The sequence below is a fragment of the Lepus europaeus genome, chromosome 13 (assembly GCF_033115175.1).
Source record: "Lepus europaeus isolate LE1 chromosome 13, mLepTim1.pri, whole genome shotgun sequence".
In the NCBI taxonomy this organism is placed as follows: domain Eukaryota; kingdom Metazoa; phylum Chordata; class Mammalia; order Lagomorpha; family Leporidae; genus Lepus; species Lepus europaeus.
The window spans coordinates 94,001,311-94,027,503 of record NC_084839.1 but is presented as its reverse complement, the minus strand read 5'-3'; the positions used below and the strand labels follow the sequence as shown (position 1 = coordinate 94,027,503).

The window sequence follows — 26,193 nt, the reverse complement described above, 5'->3', positions numbered from 1 at the left end:
GGATGTCCCAACAGCTAAAATCAAATTATGATTTATAACGAGAGCCTTTCTCCAGTTCGCACAAAAAGTTCACGGACAGGGTGTTCTCAATTTCGTATCTTCTATTATTTTCTCCCAAGTTTTGATGCCGCTACCCTTTATCTGCTGGTGACACTGGCAGTCTTAAAAAGGAATGAAAAATTAGGATAGGATAACTAGTAGCCACTCATGCTCCATTGTGCGGATAGTCTTTTATTGTGGACTGAAATCTCCCAACTTTGATTTCTTTCTTTCTTTTTTCTTTTTTTCTTTCTTTCTTTCTTTTTTTTTTTTTTTTTTTTTTTTGACAGGCAGGGTGGACAGAGAGAGAGAGAGAGAGAGACAGAGAGAAAGGACTTCCTTTTCCATTGGTTGTCTACTGGCTGCTGGTCAGTGCCTCCAATGGCTGCTTTAGTCAGTGTGCTGCTGCCGGCGTACCGTGCTGATTCGAAGCCAGGAACCAGGTGCTTCTCCTGGTCTCCCATGTGGGTGCAGGGCCCAAGCACTTGGGCCATCCTCCACTACACACCCAGGCCACAGCAGAGAGCTGGCCTGGAAGAGGGGCAACCAGGACAGAATCCGGCGCCCCGACCGGGACTAGAACCCGCCAGCGCCGCAGGCGGAGGATTAGCCTATTGAGCCGCGGCGCCGGCCCCAACATTGATTTCACATTGAAGTTGCATCCCAAGAGCCTTGGAGCTCACAGGGGGAGTGGCAGGCATGAAGCTCATTACAAATGTGTTTGCACGGGGAGTTTGCTGGGAGAACAGCAGAACGAGCCTTGCTCTAAATCAGCAAGGGCACACCGGGCTGATGAGATTAACCTTTTCAGAAGGAACTGAAAGTGTTCCTTCCCCACCTGCAGCTGGTAGCTGGACTCTCCTGGCTTCTATTAAGGAGGTAAGCAATCCTTGGTCACTCAGTAAATCGTTGATTCCCCGCAGGTGACTTGTCCCTTTCATTAAAGAAGGAAAGGAATTAGGCCACTGCCTGAGCACTGTAGAACCATATTGCTAGGTTGCAAGCAATTACTTAACAGCCAGGTCCCACTGGGCATCAACTTCGCAGGACAATGAGGGAAGAGAAAGCTTTGAAAACAACCAGGTCTGAAGTGCTTGTGGCTCTGACGGAAGGTTTCTTCCTTCCTGGAGCCCTGTATTCAGTTACTCTCCTATTTACTTATCTACCATTTACACAGCCCCACTCTGGGCCTTGCAGCACTTTGCAAGGCCCCAGGATGAATCCAGGGATAAGATCCTCGCCACTGGGGCAATCCCCCGCCTGTCAGGAGCCAGGAGCGCTACAGAGAATTTATACAACACTGCGTCTCACTTGCTCTGCTGGGTCCATAGCGGTTGCTAGGTGGAGCCCCCAATGAGGCTCCAAAGACTCTCCAAATATGACAGAGGCAACAGAGGGAACAGAAGAAAAAAAACAGATTGGGCTTTCTCAGAACTAAAAAACGTTTGTGTTGTCAAAGGTCATCGTCGACAGAGTAGAAAGGTAACCCAGGGAAAATATTTGCAAAGTATGTATCCAATAAGGGCTTACCATCCAGAATCTATGAAGAGGTCCTACAGCTCAGTAACAACACCAACAGCTGATTAAAAAACAGGCAAACGGGGGCCAGCACTGTGGCGTAGTGGGTAAAGCCGCTGCCTGCAGTGCTGGCATTCCATATGGGCGCTGGTTCAAGTCCCGGTTGCTCCACTTCTGATCCAGCTCTCGGCTATGACCTGGGAAAGCAGTAGAGGATGGCCCAAGTCCTTGGGCCTCTGCATCCGCATGGGAGACCCATTAGAAGCTCCTAGCTCCTGGCTTTGGATCGGCGCAGCTCTGGCCATTGCAGCCAATTGGGGAGTGAACCAGTGGATGGAAGACCTCTCTCTCTCTCTCTCTCTGCATCTCCTTCTGTCTGTGTAACTCTGACTTTCAAGCAAAAATAAATAAAACTTTAAAAAAAAACAGGCAAAGGACTTGAATCGATATATTTCTAAAGATGAGCAAATGGCCAGTAAGTACATGGAAAAGGTGCTCAACATGACACAGCAAAACCACAACAACACAGCATCTCATGGTCATTAGGACTACTCCTACGACAAACAAGCAAGCAAACAAAAGAGAAGATAAACAGTGTCGATGAGGATGTGGGAAAACTGCAGCCCTGTGCACCATTGAAGGAAAAATGGTGCAGCTTCCAAAGGTAAGCATGGAATTCCCATGTAATCCAACCATTCTACGTGGGGGCCATATACCCAAAAGTATTGCAAGCAGGAACATCTTCAAGCAGGTATCCATACCACGCATGGTGTTTCCAGTAGCATTATTCACAATAGCCGATAGGCGGAAGCAACCCAAGTGGCCATCAGAGGTGAATGGATTAAACCCGATATGGGCTCTGTACACAAAGGAATAGCACTCAGCCTTAAAAAGGAAGGACATTTTGACATGCTATGCAGGGATGAATCTTAAGGACACGTGCAGAGTAAGAGAAGTCAGTCACATCGAGACACTTGCTATGTATTTCCATGTAAGCAAGGCATCTACAGTCATCACTTCATAGACAGTAGAATGATGGTTCCAGGGGCTGGGGGAGGGAGATGCAGAACTGGTATTTCATGGACTTTGAGTATCACTTTGGGAATATGGAGAAGTTCTCAAATGAACTTAATGTTCTCTGAATGAACTTAATGCCACTGAACCGTTAAGAATGGTTAGAATAGTAAGTTTTATGCTATGTGTATTTTACCACAATTTAAAGGAATCTCCAAATTAGCAATAATGCCCCTTTTAGTTATTTTACTGTTTTCTACAACAAAGAATGAAGTTCAATCACTCTTCAGACTTCCTCACTATCCATAAGGGATTTCGATATCTGTGGATACTGTAGATGCTCAAGTCTCTTGAATAAAAAGGTATAATACTTGCATGGAACCTACACACTTCCTCCTTATACTTTAAATCATCCCTAGCTGACTTGTAATACAATAAAATGAAATAATGCATTGTAAATGCTAAGTAAACAGCTATTGCACTGCATTGTTTAGGAAATAATGACAAGAAAAAAGTCTGTACACTTTCAGTAGAGATCCAGTTTTATGAATTTTTTTTCCAAAGTTGGTTGAATCCTTGGATGCTGAGCCCATGGATCTGGAGGGCCAACCATATCGTTTCCCTGTTCAAACAAGGCAAACAAGCTCTGTACAAGAAGTGGTGCCATTCATCTTTCATCAATTCGAGAGCTATTTCAATGTTTATGGAACACCTTCTATGTGTCAATGCTTTTATAGGCGCTGGCATTGGAGCAGTATCCATGAACAAAACCCATAGGAATTTGGGCATCTCATGGAATTATCATGCTGAGGGAAGCCAAAACCACGTATACACATACATACTATGAATTATAGGTTTGGAAGGTAGTTAATCATAAAAGGCCTGTGTAGAGGGTTCCTTTATTTTTTACAGACCAATCTTAAATCTAAAGTTCTATCAGCCAAGGCTCTAGCAGGAAATAGATGCCACACTCAAATTAAGGTAATTTGGAGGCGGTTTAATATAGGGACTCTACAAAAATGTGGCCAGGGTTATTGGGAAACCACAAAGAAGAAAGTTCAGAAATCCAGGTTAGTAACAGCAGACCTATTACCACCTGCAGGTGGAATGGCTGATGGATGAGAAAAGGGCATGAAAGTTGTCATGAAAAGGGCAGAACTCTGCAGGAAGGACACAGTCAGCCCAAGTCTACTCCACAAAGAGCAAACATCCAACCCCATTCTCCTCCCAACTCTGATCTCCTGCTGGTTCCTCAGTGGCCAAACTCCATCAGATGCCAACCCTTTGCTGCTGAGTCCATACAACTCAGCAGGGGAAGAGGGGATGGCAAAATGGTGAGGGTGGAGGTGAGGATGGGACCTGGCAGAGCAAGTAACAGGTGTTCCTCTCCATGAAGAAACATCAGGTAGGTGACCATCCTGGCCTCAGTGGCAAGCACCTGACCCGAGGCCAGGCAGTCTTCTAGGAAGCAGATGAGGCAAATCCTAGCGGAATCTGGGAACTTCTCTGCTTTGGGCCATACCCCCAGCCTTGAGATTTGATTAAGAGACCAAAACAGCATTAGGATAAGTCTGAGTGGGTAGGATTAGGCTGTTTCAAGCATCCTGAACCAAAGGTTGGCCTAACCCACATCCAAATCCCAGCAAGAATGGATTACTGTTGAGCAAATAGTCACTTCCCACCCCTTTCACTGGGGATGGGGCACACTTCCCCACTCTGTATGCCCCCTTGCATTGCCTGGGGAATGTAGGCAGACATGGGTAAGCAGGGGTCGGAAGCATGCTCCGGAGATTTGCCTTGAGGAAATAAGCCCTAGGTAGCTGTGACCCTTAGCCTGGCCTCCAAATGAACACAAGGGGGCAGATACAAAGCTCTACCTGACCAGAAGTTGGGAGCCAAGTCCTGCCGTCCACTGTCTACAGAAGAATCTCACAACTGAGCCTGGCCTAGGTGAGTTGAACCACTGTGACCCTGCGGACCCATGAGCATGAGAACAAATGGTTGCTGCCATTAAGTTACTATATTCTAGGACTGTTTGTTATGCAGCATTACTGTGGCATTCACTGACTGGTACCAATGGCAACAGATGATCAGAGGTTCTTTTTCTTATTTTTAATTGACACATATATTTGTACATATTTATGGGGTATGGTGTGAACATTTGATACTTATGTACAATATAATATTCAATCAGGATAGTTAGCATTTCTGTATGTAGGGAACCTTCAAGCTCTTCTCTTCCAGTTCTTTATAAAATATATAATAAGTTGTTGTACACTATGGTCACCTACTGTGCTGTACAACACAGGGCTTAGGCCTCCTATCTAACTGTAGTTTGGTACCTGACATCCCATCTCTCTCTACCTCCATTCTCTCCTATGCTTCCCAGCCTCTGGTGACATCTATGCTACTCTCTATTTCTGTCATGTAACTTTTCTAGTTTCTACCTATGAGACAGAATGTCCAATATTGTCCTTCCATGCCTGGCTTATTTCACTTAACATAGCATCCTTCAATTTCATTCATGCTGCTGCAAATGACAAGATTTCATGTTTTTTTTCTTAATGGCTGAATAGTGTTGCATTGTGTCTTCCATTGATTTGTTGGTGGACACCTACGTTGACTCCATATCCTGGCTATACTATCTTGGATTAGTAGTGCTTCAGTGAACATGGGAGTGCAGGTGTCACTTTGGTATGCCATGTTCCTTTCCCTTGGATGTCAGTTCTCTTAGCCTAGAAAAGTCTGAAGCCAATCCAGGCATCTCAAGCCTGCCTCATGCTGCAGTACTCAATACTCCAGTATCTCATTACAGAAGCAAGCTAACCTTACAGAGTGGCAAGCTGGCACATACATTACACTCTGTGAGTTGTCATGTGTAGGAACTCATTCAACCTCACTGCTCCTTAGTTCACAGATGAGAAAGCTGAAGCCTGGAGGTGCTGAGTGGTCTGTCCCATCACACAGCTAGTACACTGAAAAGCCAGCCTAACTTGTGCCCAGGAATTCTGGCTCCTTGGCACCAGGCAGTGTACTTCCAATCCACAACCATTCAGCAGCCTCAGCACCCCTGGGATGTGAACCGACCACCTGTTGTTGAGGGAAAGCAGATTAGGGCCGGCCAAACGGAAAAAGACAAAGTTACCAGAGTTAGCTCACAGAAAGACGCAGTGTCCAGTTAAAATCTGAATTTAAGATAAACAATTTCTTGAGTACATGTCTCATCCAATCACTAGGATATATTAAACAATTATTCAATGTTTAATATCCAGAGTCCCATGGTATGGATGTGTCTGTTCGCTTAGCACCTCACCAGCTGTGAGGCATTTTGACTACCTCTAGCCCTTGGTTGCTATAATGCTGTGATGAACAACAGTGTACATAAAGTGTTTTGGTGGACAGTTTTCCTTAGTGTGATCCAGGCATACAATTGTTGAGTTCGGTGATAAGCATGTTTAGCTGGTTTTTGTTTGTTTTTAGGAGACCACTAAGGGGTTGGCATTTGGCCTAGTAATCAAGATGATAGCTAGTATGGCCCTATCCCACATCAGAGTACCTGGTTCAATTCCTACTCTGATGCTGAGTCTAACTCCCTGCTAACGCAGCAACACTTGGGTTCCTTTATATTTAATGAGGTTCATTTTATGGCCCATATATTCCATGTGTGCCTGAAAAGCATGTGTATTCTGCTGTTGTTGAACAGAGTATTTTATAAATGTTGGTTAGACTATTGATTGATGGTGTTGAGTTCTGTATTGTTGAGTTTCTGTCTAGTTGTTTTATCTGTTGTTGATAGAAGATGTTGAAGTCTCCAACTGTATTACCTTTTGTTCAACTCACATTTATTTATACCCTTGTTATGTGTTTCATACACATCATGCAGGATTGTTATATTTTCTTGGTGAACTGGTTGACATTTGTATCATGATCTGTTGTCCCTCTTTGCACCAGTAGCTTTCTTTGCTCTGAACCCTACTTCATCTGATATTAATTTAATGATTTTAATGATTCTTTCTAAAAATCAACATTAGCATGGCATAAACATTTCATCATTTTACTTTTGGTCTATTTAAATTGTTATATTTGAAGGATTTTTTTTTTTGTAGACAGCATATAAGTGAATCATGCTTTTTAATCAAATGTCTTTTATTCGGTATCTTTAGACCATTTACATTTAATGTAATTGTGGAATGTTAAGACCAAAGTCTATTGATTTGCTTTCAGTTTTCTGTTCCTCTGTTTTCTTTCATGTGAATTGCTTAAACATGTTCAGAATTTCATTTTTATTTATTTACAGTGTTTTAGAATGTCTCTCTGTGGATACTTTTTCAGTGGCTGCTGAAGACACAGCTTAATCCAAACTATTGGTGTTGACATTGTGCCAATTTCATTGAGGAATAAAAAAAATCTCTCTTTATGGCTATTTACCTTTCCCATTTGTAATATAATTGTTTTAAATATTTCTTTTACATATTTGAGAGCCACATTGGATGTTATCATTTTTGTTTCTACCACCAAACAAAATTTTAAATAATGCTTTTAGGATTTATTTCTTTAGGGTAATTCAATTTGTTTCTCTTTTAAGGTATATCTACAAATTGTATGAATTTTCCTTCATCTGAGAATATCTTGTTTCCCCTTCATTAATGATGTCTTTTCACTGGCTATAGAATTCTAGGTTGACGGTTTTTTTCTGCCAAGACTCCAAAAACTACTGTGCCACTTTGTTCTGGCTCCATGGTTTCTGATGAGACATCTGCTATCATTCAGATTGGTTTCCCTTGTTAAGTCAGGCATCATTTTCTCTGGCTAGTTTCAGGATTTTTTCTTTCCATTCAATTTTTTCAGAAGTTTAATGATGTATCTTGGTACATGTGTCTTTGGGTTTATCTTGATTGGATTTTTTCAGCCACTTGACAAAAGGTTTGCATCTTTATTAAATGTGGAAAATCTCAGCCATTATTTCTTTTTTAAAAAAGATTTATGTATTTATTTGAGAGATAGAGTTAGAGAGAGAGAGAGACAGAGAGAAAGGTCTTCCATCTGCTGGTTCACTCCCCAAACGGCCACAATGGACAGAGCTGGCCGATCCTAAGCCAGGAGCCTGGAGCCTCCCCCAGGTCTCCCATGTGGGTGCAGGGACCCAAGCACTGGGGTCATCTTCCACTGCTTTCTCAGGCCACAGCAGAGAGCTGGATTGGAAGAGAAGCAACTGGGACTAGAACCGGCACCCATATGGGACGCAAGCATTGCAGACAGAAGCTTAGCCCGCCTACACCAGAGTGCTGGCCGTCTCAGCCATTATTTCTTTCAGTACTTTCAGCCCTGACCTTTTAATCCTTTTTTCTGGGATTCTGATATTAGGAATGTTAGATCTTTTGTTGTAACTCCACAGGGCCCAGAGCTTCTAATCTTTTCTTTATTAGTTCATGTTCTCCCTCTTATTGAATAAATTTTAGTCTTCTCCAAGTTCACTGATTTTTTCCTCTCCTTGTCACTGAGATCTTTTATTTATTGTAGTTTACAGTTCTAAAGTTTCCACTTAGTTTGTCATTTTATCTGCTATTGTTTGAGATTTTCTATTTTTCATTGGCTTCATGTGTATTCATAATTGCTCAGGGTATTTTTAATAATGTTTGCCGTCAAATCCTTATTAGACACTCCTAACGTCTATCTCACTTGGTTTTGGCATATATTGTGTAGATGTTTTCATTTAAGTTGACATTTTCCAGCACCTTTGTGTGATGAGTGATTCTGGTGGAAGCCCTGGTATTTGGGGTGTTGGGTTATGTTGGGAAGCATTCATTGTATAACCTTCCATCTCTCTGAGGTGGCACCATCTCTACCCTAGGTCTGGAACATTCCCTTAATAAGAAAGTTGGGTCCTGGGGCCGGTGCTATGGCATAGCAGGTAAAGCTGCCGCCTGCAGTGCCGGCATCCTACATAGGCACCAGTTCGAGACCCGGCTGCTCCACTTTCTATCCCGCTCTCTGCTATGGCCTGGAAAAGCAATAGAAGATGGCCCAAGTTCTTGGGCCCCTGCACCCACGTGAAAGACCTGGAGAAAGCTCCTGGCCCCTGGCTTCATCTGGCCCAGTTCTGGCCATTGTGGCCAATTGGGGAGTGAACCAGGGGATAGAAGACCTCTCTCTCTCTCTCTCTCTCTCACTCTCTCTCTCTCTCTCTCTCTCTCTCTCTGCCTCTCTTCTCTTTGGGTAACTCTTTCAAGCAAAATAAGTAAATCTTTAAAAAAAAAAAAAGAAAGTTTGGTGGTGAGCATGGCTGGAAATTATTCTTCTCCATTTGGAGAAAACGTTGCCTTGTGCTGGTTATGCAGTGCACTTTCTTGTACTGCTGAGGCATGTACATCATATGGCTCCCATCAGATTGCAGCCCATTGTTGTGCAGTGCCTATCAGGAGGGACCTGCTGCCATGGGAGATTGGCACTCAGTACAGACAATGATCTTGCTGCATCTTTCCCCCTTTCTGTAAGGCATCGTCCTGACCAGCCTCATGTGCTGAGTCCTCCCTGGCAACTCCACATCTGTTGCAGATGCAGTGGGCTGAGGTCTGTGGACTCCGGCTGGTGGGTGGCACTGCTAGGCCCTGCTGTCCCCCATGTGGACAGAATCCTCACATGGGATTGGTAGTTGGATCTTCCTGGTTAACGTGTTAGTGACTCTGGGATACAAAAGGCCAAAGAAGATGAGGCAGCTCACCACCAAGTCCTTCTTCAGGTCCTGAAAGCCCTGCAGGAACTACTTCATTCTCCCCACTTTTCAGAGTTACCTTGTGTTCATCTTCTACTTAATGGCCAGGGTAAGAACAATTGTTGAAGTTGATTTCTTCTGAGAGGATTCGTTCTGAGAGGAGGAGCATGGTGGGGGCAAGAGGCGCGGAGTCACCACACAGACCCCGGGAGTCGGGTAAAAGCAGGCCAGAGGCAAGCAGCCAGCAGACTCATTTATTTCAGTTGCTACAACTGCTTATATAGTCAAAGCAGCCAATCCAGTCAAGGGGCGGTCTATGCCCTAACCAATCATAGCCTGTTGCCAGGCAGTTTCCAAAGCCATCCAATCACAGCCTGTTGCCAGTCAGGCTCTGTTACCAGGCAGTTTCTGAAACCATCCAATCACAGCCTATTGTCAATCAGGCTCTGTTGTCATGTGGTTTCCGAAGCCTGTTGCCAGACAGTTTCTGTTGTCAGTGGCCATCTTGGCATGACCTTCTTACCTCAGCGGCCATCTTGGCATGACCTTTTCACCTCAGTGGCCATCTTGGCATGACCTTCTCACCTCAGCGGCCATCTTGGCATGACCTTTTCACCTCAGTGGCCATCTTGGCATGACCTTTTCACCTCAGTGGCCATCTTGGCATGACCTTCTCACCTTCTCATTCCACCACAGACAACCACTTCTTCCCCATTTGTTTTCATTGAACCATCTTCCTCCTTGGTTTAAGAGTCACATCTGCCTCCCTTTCCAATATATGACAATATGTGAAGACTCCACCTCTCCAATACACCCTGAGTTAAACCTGCACTCCTTTCCCTGTTCCATGCCTTTGTCCTGTTTAGAAACTCATCACCTCTTGCATGAATGATTTTAATGGCTTAGTAATCAATCTATCCCTTTCTTTCAGTCCCCTCTACTCTATGGCCAGAGTATAGCCAGGTTTCTTTATTTTTTTAATTTATAAAATGGCTTTTATTTATTTATTTATTCATTTTCCCAAAGAAACATTTTATTTAATGAGTACAGATTTCATAAGTATGACTTTAGGAATATAATGATTCTTCCCATCATATCAGCCCTCCCACCCCACCTCATCCTCCCTCTCCCATTCCCAGTCCCATTCTCCATTGAGATTCATTTTCAATTAAGTTTATACACAGAAGACCAACTCTATACTAAGTGAAGATTTCAACAATTTGCATGCACACACACACACACAATTAGAGAACAAGTTTACAGTTAACTCTCATAATACAACTCATTGAGAGCAGAGGTCCTGCATGGGGAGTTAGTGCACTGTGACTCCTGTTGTTAATTTAACAATTAACACTTTTATGTATGATGTCAGTGATAACCTGAGGCTCTTGACATGAGCTGCCAAGGCTATGGAAGCCTTTTGAATCCACAATCTCTGTTAGTATCTAGACAAGGCCATAAGCAAAGTGGAAGTTCTCTCCTGCCTCCGGAGAAAAGCACATTAGCCAGGTTTCTTTTAGCATAAATCTTATCCTTTGCTTCCCTTCCTCCACAGTTTTTAATAGCTCATCAGTGGCTACTTAATAAAACTCAAATCCCTTAAAGCTATCAATATGAAGTCTCAGTTTTCCATTCACAGCCTTATCTTCCCCTGCTCGTACAACACAATCTGATGATGGTGCAGCCAAAATGATCCACTTCCAGATTCCAGCCATACACTGTGCATTCCGATCCCGGCCCTTCCCTCATGCCTTCTCAGGCTCGGAATGTCCCTTCTCCCTCTCGTGGGTCAGGGTCTACTGTCTCAAGAAATCCTTCCTTGAATGCCCAAGTCAGCTCCCCATGGACAACCCTGGCCTTTTGCTTGTATCTCTCTTTACGCATATTTTCAATCGATGTGATAGTTACAAGACAGAACATATGTTCCTAGCACAGAATGAGGCCTTCTTGGCTCAGTGTCAGGCAGACCATCCACAGTTGGCAGGGTTGGGCTGGCTGATTGGGGGCAGGAGGTATTGGGGTGAACAGCCTGCTTGGTTCTAGGTGCATCAGTTCTAGGAGGTTCTGTTCTGTCCTGGGCTTCTCTGAAAGTCCAGAGAAGCAAGCTTTGGAGATAAGTCCACCATTGTGTCTTGGAAGCAATTTTGGAGAGCCCCAAGTGCAAAGCTCTCTTGTCCTGCTTCAGATCTGCTCACCCTATCTTTAATGTGGACAGGCCATCCCCTGTGGCTGTAGATGCTGGGTAGGATGACTGAGGAAAGACAGGCGCCACATGAGTTTAAGTCTGTTAAATAAAAGTTATGGGAAGCCATTTTTGGGGGATTAAGCTCCTGCACTAGGCCCCACAGTCTAAACATCAAGTCACTCATGTTAAATTCCTGTGGTACAAGTCCAGAAATTGTATGTGACCTTCCTGGAAATCAGGATTACAGAGATAACAGCCAGTTTTCCTACACATTGTCAGTCTTAATTGGCATGGTAAGAAAGTTCCTTCTGTTTTGATCTTTATATAAAGGACGTCACCTGAAATAGCCTGACATCAACCAGTCCTTTTTCTATTGTTCTGTCTCCGGTCCCCACCTTACAAGGTACATTTGAAATCCTCTTTTTGGTTTTGGTTTTTACTTTCCACAAGCCCATATCTGCCTATGACACTCACCTCTGCTTGGCTCAATGGGAGGCTTACTCTGTCATAGAGTGAAGTGTTGCCAGGTTCTAGAACCCAAAATTCAGAGCCTTGAACCAGATAGTTGGAATCTTATCTTTTAACAAGTCTCAGCTCTGCCACTTAGAAACTGTGTAAACTCTGTACAAATGATGAATTTCTGTGTACCTCAGATTTCTCATCTACACAGAGGTCCATATAAAAATGCTTAGAACAGTTCGTGACACCCAATACATGAGAGCAATGACCATCAACAACAATGTTTTCAATCAAAGTGCCCTGAACAGGAGGGGTAGAATAGTAACCCCAAAGCAGTCTCTACTTACTTGAAATGTCTCTGAAGCCTGCTGTTTCATGCTATATTTTTGTACAAGTTTGCGTTCTTACTCCAGGATAAATCTGAGGTTTTTAAGTATCTGGTTAATACTTCTGCAAAAAATATTCAAGAAAGATTTGCACTCTATGAAGATGCTTCTCTGCTCCTCCCTTGGCACAGGATGGAGTATCCTCATGGCACTGGCATAGCGCTTGGGGCAGACTGTTCCTTCAGGTCTTCAGCCAAAGATGCAGATGACCAGAGCCCAAGCCAGCAACAGAAAGTGTGTTTCTCACTGGTGAGGGCTGTGCAGAGTGCACGCAAGGGCTGTCCTCCCAATGCCGATCCTTTGTAAATGGAAGCTCACAGCCTCAGTCCATTCTCTTCATTCAGGAGCACGTGCCCATTATTGTATATGTGGAAAATGAGCGATGGAAACCCAGAAAGAAAAATCTTGGCTTGGCTTTCCTGGGCTATGATCATCAATAAAACAGGGCAAAAGAGAGCTATAATCTGCACTGCATTACTGTAATTAGAGCTTCTTGCTTAGAAGTCCTCTCCCGCCCTCCCTCCAAAATAACGAAACAGTTTAGCATAAATAGTAGTGACTTTAGTCTCCGTCTTGTGGTGCTCGGTGATTGTGTAATTATGGTAACAACATACAGTTAATGGATGTGGAGTTCAGGACGTTGAGCAGAGACAAGAAAAGGGGCATGAAGAACAGAACCACAGAGCCACACTGGTGCAAGGCTAGGAGTTCCAGCAATCATGTACCTTGCCCCCCTTTTTTTTAAAGATTTATTTTTAATTTATTTGAAAGAGTTGCAGAGAGACAGAAAGAGAGGTCTTCCATCCACTGGTTCACTCCCCAACTGGCTGCAATCCAAAGCCAGGAGCCAGGAGCTTCCTCTGGATCTCCCACATGGGTGCAGGAGCCCAAGGACTTGTCCATCTTCTACTGCTTTCCCAGGCTGTAGCAGAGGCTGGACTGGAAGTGAAGCAGCCGGGACTTGAACCAGTGCCCATATGGGATGCCGGCACTGCAGGTCGGGGCTTTAACCTGCTGTGCCACAGTGCCGGCCCCTGCCTCCTCCCTTTAAAAAAGAGGAAATCGAGGCTCAGAATGCTTGAATGTCCTGCAAGTGTCAGGCGCTTACATAGAAGTGAAGTCAGAACTCCCAGGCCCTTCCCTCCGATCCCTCCATCAGGTTTCTCTGGAATACTGCGTAAGGCAGAATATTCTAGAAAGCAGTCCATGTGGCGAGTAGACTGATGAGACAAAGCCTGCTAATGTAGAGCCTGCTTTCTGTGAGCTTCAGCTGTCGTCCAATCTTTCCACTGCTGGTCACGGCCACTGAATGTCAACAGCAATCAGCAGTAAACATTCGAGATATTTTTGGTTTTTGTTATATCTACTTTGTTTCTTGATGTAGGAGAGAAGAAAACCTAGCAAGTGCATACATTAAGGTTTTGTTTAAATATGGATGAGATTCAGTTTATTTGTTTTAGTTAATTTAAAGTGAGCTTTTATTTCTGTTCTCACATTAGAGCATGGGATCACTGATAAATGTTCTCTCATCAAGGTTGACATTTGGTTGTCCTGCACAATGCAGAACAAACTCAGCCAGAGTGGACACTTGTCCCAAGAACACATGGGTTTCCCTAAGAGTCGTTGTGTTCAACTGGGAACCAGATTCAGTCAGGGGACGTGGGAGCCAGGTTCAAATTGACACAAACATGCCCCCTTCTCCCTCAATGTACTGAACACAGTTACAGCCAAAGTCATCCACATGCCCTCCTCCAGCTTTTCTCCTTCCCACAGGAGAGTGAAGGCACTGGAGACAGGATGTGAGCACTGATCTCCCCGAATCCCTGCTGATTCTGTCACCTGCTTCTCAACTCCAGAAATCCAGTGCTGGGTTGATGTGACCTGGGGTCTGGGCCAGGGTTCCTCTTTATACTCCTACTCTATCCAGTCACTGCCCAACAAAACATGCCCCTGCCATTGCTAGAGCCTGCAGCCAACCCGAACAAGGGGCCATGGGAAATCCTAGTCCTCCTATGATGAGCATAGGCACCATTCTAGAAAGAACCATGAGGAAGCCCAGAGGCAGTCATCTGGCCAGGCGGTCACTTGGCAGGGAACAGCAAGGACTGGAAACATTCCCTACAGAAGTAAGGTGCTTGTCCTCCAAATCCACAGACACAGACGCCCCTCGGGAGCACACTGCTCATCCAACATAATGCTGTTTCTTGCTTTAATTTCAACCCTCCACCTCCCCTGAAATATAGCCAGGATTCACCAGCCTTGCTTAACAAAGTCACTCAGGGTCAGATTTCAAGGTATGATCAGGAGGCTATGGAGAAGGTGAGGGACACAGGTCGGGGATGTTGAGCTGAGCTCAGAGAATACCCTCTTTCACGGACACCGCTGCCTTCTTGTTGGGGCCATCGGTGGAGGGCTCCTGGGCCCCAGCCACTGTGGGAGACAGACACAATCAGCAGCCCCACCAAGCAGACAATACCACAGCTGGATATCCCCATCTGTGGTGTTCAGTGATTGGGCAAGTATGGTAGCAACAGACAGTTAATAGATAACGGAGTTCAACACATTTTATTTGGAAGTGTCACAAGCCTGCTGCCCAACACTGGGCAGGGATCACTGTCTTGAGGAACCTGGACCCCAGGTAAACCAAGCAGGCAGTCAGCTAATGGAATAGAAAAGACTAGACGGATAGATTCTTCACTTACTATCTGTTGGAGACACTCGGTGGTGCTGTACCTACTTAGTTCGTTCATCCACAAAATGGATGTCTCCCTCATAGGGTGTTGTAAGGATTAGGTGAAAAGAAGCAGGGACATGTTTAGCATGGTGCCTACTGCGTAACAAGTCTTTTCTCTTAGAGGCCAGCTGACCCCTACAATATCCTCCCAAGTGTCTATTAGAGTCTCTCTTAAGGACATACAGGGTACAGATGGGACAATGGCTCACTCCATGAACCAGCATGCGAAATGGTCTCATCAGGCCTCAAATGCAGATCTGGACTCATGTCACTCTGGAGTGTGACTCTTCTAGAATGCCCGTGGCCCATTTCCAACTTCTGTGCACTGCTGCCTTTAGCCCACTCTCCCTAGATGGAGACACTCTCCAATCGGAAGTGTTGTGGTATAGCTTGAAAACCAATTCCAAGAGTGTTATGGGGGCTGGTGCTGTGGTGTAGTGGGTAAACCTGCTGCCTGCACTGCCAGCATCCCATATGGGCTGCTGCTTCGAGTCCCAGCTGCTCCACTTCTGATCCAGCTCTCTGCTGTGGCCTGGGAAAGCAGCAGAAGATGACTCAAGTTTTTGGGCCCCTGCACCCATGTGGGAGACCTGGAAGAAGCTCCTGGCTCCTGGCTTTGGATTGGCACAGCTCCTGCCATTGTGGTCTACTGGAGAGTGAACCAGTGGATGGAAGACCTCTCTCTCTCTCTCTCTCTCTCTCTCTCTCCCATCTCTCTCTCTGTGTGTGTGCATGTGTAACTCTTTCAAGTAAAATAAATAAATCTTAAAAAACAAAAGTCTGTCTCAGAAAGATACACAAAGACTTGTCACCTTCCAAACAAAATTCCAAGTACCAGGCTTCCTGCAGGCTACTGTGACAAGAGCAGAGAAGCTCTTACAAAATTCTCCTAGCTGTGAAGCGAGTTTGAAAGAGTGTTTGAGGCTAATAATTAACATAAAAGTCAAAGTGATGCTTCCATCAGTATCCCTACAACTTGAAAACTCCTTTTTCTTTATTATCGAATTTCTACCCCAGTTTCTTTTTTGTAAAAGTTTAAATGGACACAAAGCAAAAAGATAATTGGAAAAAATTCTGATTCCTTTGGCTTCTTGCATGTTGTAGGCATTCCACACATGCTAAGAGGTATGAATAAACTGATTATGAATGAATGCATCTGTTTTCTTCTTGTGAATCAGCTCAGAGAGACAGATTTACAGGATCTGACTGTAAATTGCATCCCTGAGAACACCCACTTTGCTTTGCCAAAAAGCCCACCTCCTTTACGTTTTGGATGTCCCTAATGCAAAGGTGTGTACCATGAATGTGGCCTAGAGACTCACAGGGCGTGCTAGCTCGGGAAAAGTTCTTAGCCGCTTTGTAAACACTCAACTTGAGCTTGAGGAGGAGGTTCCCACGCTTATTCCAGGGTTGCTGGTACACGCAGGGAGTGCACCTTCCTTGGAGTCTTGTGTGCACGATGCTGGCAACTTGCAGTTCTGATCCCATTTCCACCATCCGACGATTCTTTAAAAGAACTAACACATAAACAAGACCCAGAGGCCAACATCTCTGAGATATGAGACACACATTGCTGGGAGCTTCATTATGGAGAATCCTCAGGTGGAAAGAAAACTGTGTTTGTCAGAATGCCCGAGTTGGGATCTTGGCTCTGTGGTTTCAAAAAGGAAGGCTCGGCACTCCTCTTTCCCCTGTGAAAGCGGCAATGGCAACACCACTGAACAGAATCTGTGTGCGCAGAAAATGTCTGGGAAAGCTCTCCGTCAACAAGGAGATAAGCTGGCCCACTTCACAGGATCGTAAGCACAGGAGAGCATCTCACTGTGTGCCACTGGATTGCCCTTGGCTTGGAAAAGAAAATGTTCATGATATCTGAGGTTCTTTTAAAAGTTCATGGAAAATGCCTATAAAAAACAAAACTATTGCATGGGTTTCAAATCTTTTTGCACCAAAATGAACTTGCCTTTTAATTCCATTTTCTACAAACTCTTTGAAGTAAACTTGTATTCTCTTTTTTATTTTTTCTAGAAGGCTTTTATTTAATAAATATAAATTTCATAAGTACAACTTTTGGTTGTACTTCCCCCCATACCCACCCTCCCACCCCCAAACCATCACACCTCCTACTCCCTCTCGCATCTCATTCTTCATTAAGATTCATTTTTAATTATCTTTATATACAGAAGATCAACTCTATACTAAGTAAAGATTTCAACAGTTTGCACCCACACAGACACACAAAATATAAAGTACTGTTTGAAGATTAGTTTTACTGTTAATTTGCATAGTACAACACATTAAGGACAGAGATCCTACATGAGGAGTAAGTGAACAGTGACTCCTATTGTTGATTTAACAACTGACACTCTTATTTATGACATCAGTAATCACCTGAGGCTCTTGTCATGCGCTGCCAAGGCTATGGAAGCCTCTTGAGTTCACAAACTCATACCTTATTTAGACAAGGCCATAATCAAAGTAGAAATTCTCTCCTCCCTTCAGAGAAAGGTACCTCCTTCTTTGATGGCCTGTTCTTTCCGCCAGGACCTCACTCACAGAGATCTTTCATGTACGTCATTTTTTGCCACAGAGTCTTGGCTTTCCATGCCTGAAATGCTCTCATGGGCTTTTTAGCCAGATCCCTTGTATTCTCAATGGTGGATAACTTTAGACTGATTTTATGTATCCTACTCTTAGATACTTTCAGCTTGAGTTGTCCAAAAGTTAGTCATTCACATGCCTGTTGTCACAATTTTTCTTCCTTTCCTTCCTTCCCTTGCTTGCTTTTTTTCTTCATTTGAAGAGTAGAGAGACAGAAACAGACAGAGAAATCTTCTACTTGTTGGTTCACTCCCCAAATGCCTGCAACAGCCAGGGCTTGGCCAGGCTGAAGCGAAGAGCCCAGAAGTCAACCCTGGTCTCCCTCGTGGATGGCACAGATCCAAGGACTTGAGACATCACTGGCTGCTTCCCAGGGTGCACATTAGCAGGAAGCTGGAATCAGAAGTGCAGCTGGGACCCAAACCCAGACACTCTGATACAGCATGCGGGCATCCCAAGTGAAGTCTTAACTGCTCTGCCAAAGGCACACCCCTGCCTTTGCAGTTTTTGCTACAGACAGCTGAATGTCGCCTCTGTTATAATGTATCTACCATTTTCTCTCACATCAAAGTGATTTTTAAAATGTTTTTAAAATTATTATTTGAGAAGGAGAGAGAGAGAAAGGGAGGGAGGAAGGGAAGAAGAGTGGGAGGGAGGGTAGGAAGAGGGACAGAACTCTGCCATTCACTGGTGCACTCCACAAATGCCCTCAACACTCAGGGCTAGACTAGTCCAAAGCCATGTTTGTAGAAATGCAGTTCAGATCTCTCATGTGGGTGGCAGAAACCTAACTACTTTAGCCATCATCTGCTGCCTCCCAGGGTCTGTGTCAGCAGGAAGGGGGATCAGGACTCAAACCCAGGTACTCCAATATGTATATATTGTATATGTATATGTATACTCCAATATGCATGTTGGCCAGCCTCTAAACAGGTAGGCGGAATGTCCAATCCACTTTACATCAGATTTAACTTTGTGTATGCTCTCATCTTGTCATAGCACAGGAATCACCGGTTTGACATGCTAGTAACACATACAGACTACATGTCTGGGAACACCACATTAAGCCAAAGATCATTATATTGCTTATTCCAGACAGGAGTAGACTCTTCTCCCCAAAAAGGGAGACTACCAATGCCTTGTGCACATGTGGAGTGACTGGGACATCCCAAAAGGAGGGTAAAAGTGAAGTCCTAACATATATCTATATGATCCCAAACTATAATCCATTACCTAACCACACAATGTATCATAAGAACTATTTGCATTCTCTAAAGGTTACAGTTGTAACACATTTACCATCACTAGACAATTTGAGCAGGACCACAGATCTAGCAGTAGGCGGGGAGAATGAGGCCATCCTGACCAAGATAGGAAGCTCAGAGATGGTGGCAAACTTGTGTAAGACCACCCTAGAACTAAAGGGCAGCATCACTAAAACCTCCAAGTCTCCAACTCAGGGCAGCTTGTCTCATTGTCCTCTCTTCAGGGGAACTCTTTTTTTTTCTAAGACTTTTTCCTTTTTTAGGCAGAACTCTCTCACACCATCTTTTTTACCCAACCACTCTTCCATGGATCTATCTACCATCTAACCATCCATCCACCCATCTATCCACTGACTCATCCGTATGCTCACTCATCCACCTACGTATTCAACCCATTCACCTACCCATCCCTCTACCTATATAATCTTTTATTTGCCCTTTGATGGATGTATCCACATCTATCCATTTATCTACCCACTTCTTTCATCTATCTATCTAGTGATCCATGTCTACTTATCCACTCACCCATCCATGTATCCATCCACCCACCCACCCACCTACCTGTCCATCCATCCACCCAACACTTAAAGACCTTCGTCCTTGTTTCTATACAGAGTACTGGAACCACCTACTGATTTCTATTATAAACAGCAATGTTTTCATTTTGAGCAGAGAGAGCAATAACAGTTATATCTAGATCCATTTCTCCTCACTGACCATACATTCTCCCTGTTGATAGCTAAGCAATCTATTACGCTGCAATTCTTCCTGTCAAGGGCAATAAAATACTTGGGAAGCTGACAACAAAAGGGCCACGGAAAGGCATAGTTAAGAAGAGTTCCTTGCTTCATAAGCACATTAGAAGAACAACAATTACGGTTATGTTGCTGAATCACTTGAGATGAAAAGAACCCACTTCCAATTGTTTCACAGGAGTGACAAGTACAGATAATTACAAATACATCCCTAATAGAGGTCTGCAACTTTTTGGAAGAGCTGATTAAACATTTAGGTGTTTCCGCAGGTTGCCATTCAGAGCCGAGATTCCCTGAACTTTGTGATTGTACTTTGGTTGGGTATTTCTTTAAAAAAAAAAAAAAAGAATTATTTTGTTTAGTTGAAAGAGTTACAGAGAGAGGTAGAGACAGAGAGAGAGAGGTCTTCCATTCTGTTGGTTCACTCCCCAAATGACCACAATGGCCAGAGCTGAGCTGATCCAAAGCCAGGAGCCAGGAGCTTCTTTCAGGTCTCCCACGCAGCACAGGGCCCCAGGAATTCAGGCCATCCTCTACTGCTTTCCCAGGCCATAGCAGAGAGCTGGTTGGGAAGTAGAGCAGCCCGGACTCAAACTGGTGCCCATATGGGATGCCGGCGCTGCAGGCTAGGGCTTTAACGCACTGTGCCACAGCACCAGCCCCTGGTTGGATATTTCAATTCCTCACTTTCAGAGTGGAGGGCAATGTACCAGGATAAATGACATAGGTGCCCCACTGTTCTGAGACCCTGTAAAGTGACTTGTTTCAAAGCAAACAAAAGCACTACCTCAAAACCGAGACAGAACAGGGTAAAACAAGACATAAATCAATGGCCAACACTTTGAGAAGCAATGACTTGAACAGCACATGTCTTGATTGTTGAGGAACAGTTTTGTTTTTTCTTAATGGAGAATGGGACTGGGAATGGAAGAGGGAGGAGGTGGTGGGGTGGGAGTGGGGCAGCTATGGTGGGAAGAATCACTATATTCCTAAAGTTGTACTTATGAAATTTGTACTCATTAAATAAAAGGTTTCTTTGGGAAAAGAAAATGGTCAACTAGTATATAAAAGGGGAGGGACCAAACATACAAAAGAAAATAAAACTTCTGAAATTTCCAAGTAAAAAATAAAACAAAGCTTTTGACCGTCTTCTTAAGGATGTTAAAAATTTGCCTACACACCTATAATTTTTATAAAATTATTTTCATCAAGTTTTCTAACAAGTGACCTCTTTCTATGGTTTCAAACTTCAGTGGCATCAGAACACCTGCTGACATACAAGACTGCCAGGTTCAACCATCAAGAGTTTCAGATTCAGTGCATCCAGGGTGGAGCCCGAGAATCTGCATTTCTAACAAGTTCCTGGGAGCTGATGCTGGTCTGGGAACCCCACTCTGAGAAGCACAATAGACCATCTCTTGGCCTCAATTTCTCAGCACTATATGAATGGAGGATCATTTCCTAAACCTCTAACCCCCAACTTCTGTCACTTTCCCTGCCACTTTCCCCAGTGCTCTCTCAGTTGCTTGGGGTCCCTCGGGATCTTATGCCCGGCTGCTGCTCTTCCACTGAGCTCTTACTGAGCCATCTCCTTCACGTCGAAGTCTTCAGCCACCACTTACACCTGGCGGTTTGTCAGGTCGCAGCTCTCACCTGGGCGCTTCACAGGGGCAGGCTCCACTTCCTGTTCGTGACTATATCCACGTAGCACAGCAAGCCTGGCATACGGAATGCGCTCAGTCAACATTTGTTACCACTTCCTAGTAGATATTTCTACCTATAAGTCTTACCTGCCAACCGGCAACCCAAACTGAACGTATCCAGAAAGAAATACATCCAAGATGCTACATCAACTCCAGTCTTTCCCTGGCTTCCCAATGGTGCCGCCATTTTGTAAGATCTAAGAAACCCCAAGTCCACTCATTTCTCCCCATTCCCATGGCCACTCCCTCGTCCAGACCACCTCCCCCACTCCCCCACTCTCCCTCCTGTAATCTCCACGCCACACAGCACTGAGCTGAGTCTTTGGATGTCACTCTGCCACACTCACCGTCAAAGCCTGTCCTTGTCCTTGGAGCCAAGCCCCAGCCCCAGCGAGGCTGGCCAGCTCCTTCCTGCCTCCCCAGCTGTGTTTCAGTCCCTTGCCTCCTTGTTCCACACTCCAGTCATCCCCAGCTTATTTAGGCTCTTGGACCCCTCCTTGTTGTTGTTTGTGACCCACGATTCAAGATGCTCCTTCCACTTGGAATACACTCTCCTTTCCCTCCCACCCCAGCTGTTAGCTGGTGAGCTGCCACTCATTCAGAGATTCCCAACTGCAAATTCACCTCCTCTAGGAAGCCTTCCGGTTCCCTCTCCGAACAAACCAAACCGGGTTAGATGAGGACTCCCTGTAACCCTGGGTCTGCACACAGCAAACGGCTCTGCTCGTTTAATTACTTGCTTTATGGGCCTCTCCAGAGACAAGACTCATGTCCCAATGGAGCACAGACTCACACTGAGGCATAAATGCCAAAGGAATAGGCCAATGGATTTTATGGGAGAAAATTTAAAATACATGATTCATTTAATTTAAAATAAATGTAGAGTAAGTTATTTTTCTATGTCAATAAAACCAAGTAGCAGTTATACTTGAGAGCACACTAACAGGGCAGGGGCACGAGGGGCAGCTCTGGCACAATGGAAATATCCGTTCCCTCGTGGGTAAATCCATCGAGAATGGTGCATTTCACGGATGTAAATCACACCTCAGTGGAAGCAAGTACATGATTTCTGAATTACAGTAAAATATATATGGGGACATAAAGCCTCACAAGGGCTAGGAGAATTCACGTGAGCTATCGCAATGGGACTCAGAACAACCCGATATGGTCTGAACATTCCTGTTCCTTCAAAACCTCCCAGATCTGTGCTTGTACAGGAGCCTAAGGGAGCATGCGCACACACACACACATATATACACACACAGCACCATCTATGAACCAAACAGTGGGCCCTCACCACACGCCCAATCTGCTAGCGCTTGGACCGTGGCGTCCCAGCCTCCCAACTAGAAAAGTAAATTTCTTAAAATCACCCAGCCTAACATATTTGTCATAGCAGCCCCCACAGACTAAGATACAAGCAAAGGTATAAAACTTCCTGAAGGAGGCTGGTGGTCTCCTTGCACTCCACAGTTACAAACAAGAGTGAGGCAATCCAAGTCTCTGTTCTGGAAATGCCATTGTGTTAGGCTAACAATGGCTGCCTTAAATGTGAGGCCTTGGAATATTTTTAGGGCAAGAAATTATTTCTGAGTAATTTTCCACATTCTGTACTAAGGCCCCATGTCACCAGGTAGAGAGGTTTCAGTTAATGACAGACGAGGACCCAGCAATGTGTGAAATATCTTAGACAATTGCTGTCTCCAGTCTATATCATTTTTAGTACGATCGCTTTTGCTTCGTGCATTGCATTAGTAGGGAGAGACCATACCCCGGGCATCTGCACAGCCCTGCCCCAGGACTTGTGAGGGAGATCCATTTCCAAGTTTGCCAGGAAGCTCAGGATTGCCTAGTTGGTCTTAAGACTAACACACAGATCAAGCAAGCTCAAAATTCACTTTCTAACCAGGACGGGGAAAGACGGAGGGTCTAGGGCCTGGCTTGCTGTTTTATTTCCAAATTAGGAGACGCTCCGGGTGATCTCTCATGCTCTTGTTCTGATCCAACAGCATCCCCCCCCCCCAAACCGGGCCAGGTAAAAGCCAGCTTTGAAAACACTCAGTGAGGAACACCCAGGGTACCCTGCACGCACCCACAATAAAGACCTCGGCCCAGCACATGGCACTAAACAGCCAGTTTCCTCACTTCTGAGGAAGTCCCTGCCTCTGCTCTGCTGGGTGACGTCCCGACAAAGCTACCTGTCCGGCTTCTACCCTTCTACGTCACCGTGTGCAAGGTAGATGTATGGACACCTGCTTTTAAAAAGTCCGTGAAAACGGAAATAAAAAGTAAGTTCATTTTGGCGCAAAACAAGTTTGAAGTCCATGGGGTCTTGGAAAAGTTCTTGAAAAAAATGCATATTATGAAAACACCAGACATGATTTCAAAGTCTCGTGTACCTACATAAATCTGTCTTGTAACCGCGTTTTCCACTTAAAAATATATGCATATACTCCTATCTGTACCATACACATCCTATTTTATATCTCTATACATCAATCATGCTTCCATAACCCTGCCAGCGCCAGGAACAGAAAAAGCCGGATGCGACCCCAGCCATCTCAGGCTGGCGGCGAGGCAGCCCTGTGCCCTTTTTCCTGATGGGAAGACAAGGGGCAGCTACTTGGTAACAAGACAGAAGTCCCCCGGCAAATGCACTTACTCCTAATCTGGCGCACTCTGCCGCCTTTTCAAAGTATTACCCAACGACACGGAAATCATCTGATAAAGTTGGGCTGCACAGGGCCATGAGATGGGAGGTGAGGCTGGGAGTGGGATGGGTGGCGGCCAGCGATGGTGGTGGTGGTGGTGGTGGTGACGGTGGCGCGCGGCCGGCTCCTCTCCCGTTTCTCCATGACCATCACTGCCCGTCCTCTCTCTCTGCCTCCTCCGTCCCCGCGAGGCCTCTGCCCGAAGAAACAGGATTCGCACCCAAGCCGCACGTCCCCGGGCGCAAGGCTGCGGCGCCCGGCGGCCCGCGCCCCTGCCCGCCTCGGTCGGTGGCGCGGCGGGCCCACGCGCCCCTCGCTGCGCCCCCGCGCCCTTCTCCAACCCCCGCCGCGCGCGGAGGGCGGGGCTGCTCGGCCCAGCAGCCCCACAGGGAGCTACCCGCGACCCCGCCGAGTCCCCCGCGGCCCGGCCACCGGTCACTTACGCCTGCGCTGGGCCCCGCGCGCCCGGAGGCCCGACAACAAAGGCTGCGCGGCCACGGCGCCGCCGGCTGCTCCCTGAGCCGCGGCTGCCGGGGACCGGGAGGAGGTGGTGGGGAGGAGGCGGAGAAGGGGAGGGCGCAGGGGAGGCGGCGGCGAGGGGAGAGCGGGGGAGGGGCTGCCGAGGCGCCGGCCCCCGCTGCACCGGCCCCGAGCCCCACTTATCCGCCCCCGGGAGCGCTCCTCCCCGACCTCCGCCCGAAAACCTCCCCGGGGGGCCAGGGTCCCGCCCCCCCCCCCAGGGGGTAGGGTGATCTTCCTCCTCCTCCTCCTCCTCCTCCATCATGATCCTGTCCGCCCACCCTCCCGGCCGCGCACAGTCGGCAGCCTCACCTGCCCTGCGTGACCATTTCACGGAGGGCAAGACTGAGACCTGAAGCCTTAGTGTCCGAAGACCACGCCCGAGACTAAAGCCAGGGTCCTGAGCCCGCCAAGAGCTGGCTCTGTTCCCAGCCTTCTTACCTGTTTTCCCGGTGCGGTGTGGGGGGCCTGCTTGGCTGGGTCATTTGCATCTTGGGATGCATGGAGAGTAGTTTTGATTTATTTGCATTTTGAAACTTTTTATTTTGGAATTAAAACCAGTCCCAGGTAGAGACAACAGGACTATGAACCCACAAGGGTTTCCACGTTGGAAGAGTGTCCACATTGTCCATTCTGTCATCTGCCCCTCCACCTTCTGGGAAAAAGGCTTGGGACTTTAAAAACGTGATTACAGTATCATTTACCCATTTTACAAAATTAATAATGGTTCCTCAGACTGTGAATTTTTTAAGATATTTTATTCATTTGAAAGAGTTACAGACAGAGAGGGAGGAGTTTTGTGTGCTGGTTCACTCTCCAAATGGTTGCAGTAGCTGGAGCTGGGCTGATCTGGAGCCAGGAGCTTCTTCCTGGTCTGCTACGTGGGTGCTAGGGGCCCAAGGACTTGGGCTATCCTCCACTACTTTCCCAGGCACATTTGCAGGGAGCTGGATCAGAAGTAGAGCAGCCAGGACTCGAACATGTGCCCATATGGGAAGCTGGTGCCACAGGCAGAGGCCTAACCTACTAAACCATGGCACAGGCCCAGAGTATGATTTCTTAATGGCTGACAGTCATACGTTCCGGTCTTTATACGCCAGGTCTGTATTGAGTGGGTTACCTGCAGGGCCCAGCTGTGCTGGGAGCCCTGATTTTCTCCAGGGCTGGGGGTGGACAAGGGTCCTACAATGCTGTTGCTAGATGGGCCGGGTACTAGAGAACGCTGACTCACTAATGGCCAAACATGCCTTCGTTCTTCCAGAAAAGCGCACCTAGCAGATTTTGCTGAGAAATCCCAGTTTCTATTCAAGTCTCACCAGCTCTCTAAGCCCAAGCACAGGTTCCCAACGACAGGGCTGGGGAATGAGGTGTCCCTGTTGGCCCTGGGAGCCCTGAGACTGGGACCCCAGGGGTCCTCTTGGCCCTTACCAGTCAGCACAGGTTTGCCTGGAGTCCTGGGACCAGGCCCAGCAGGAGAATGAAGTTCGGGAACAGGATGGATTGTGCAGGAACAGGCTCTGGACGCCGGCAGCCTGGCTTTAGTCTGTTTTGTTTTGCCAGCCACGTGACCTTGGCTAGGTTGCATGATGTCT

At 46.0% G+C, this 26,193-nt stretch overlaps 1 pseudogene; it reads right to left on the bottom strand.

Annotated features, from left to right (window-relative positions):
- LOC133772434 (large ribosomal subunit protein eL15-like) overlaps positions 1-21,415 on the bottom strand; it is a 41,371-nt pseudogene extending 19,956 nt beyond the window's left edge.
- Between the last annotated feature and the right edge of the window lie 4,778 nt (positions 21,416-26,193).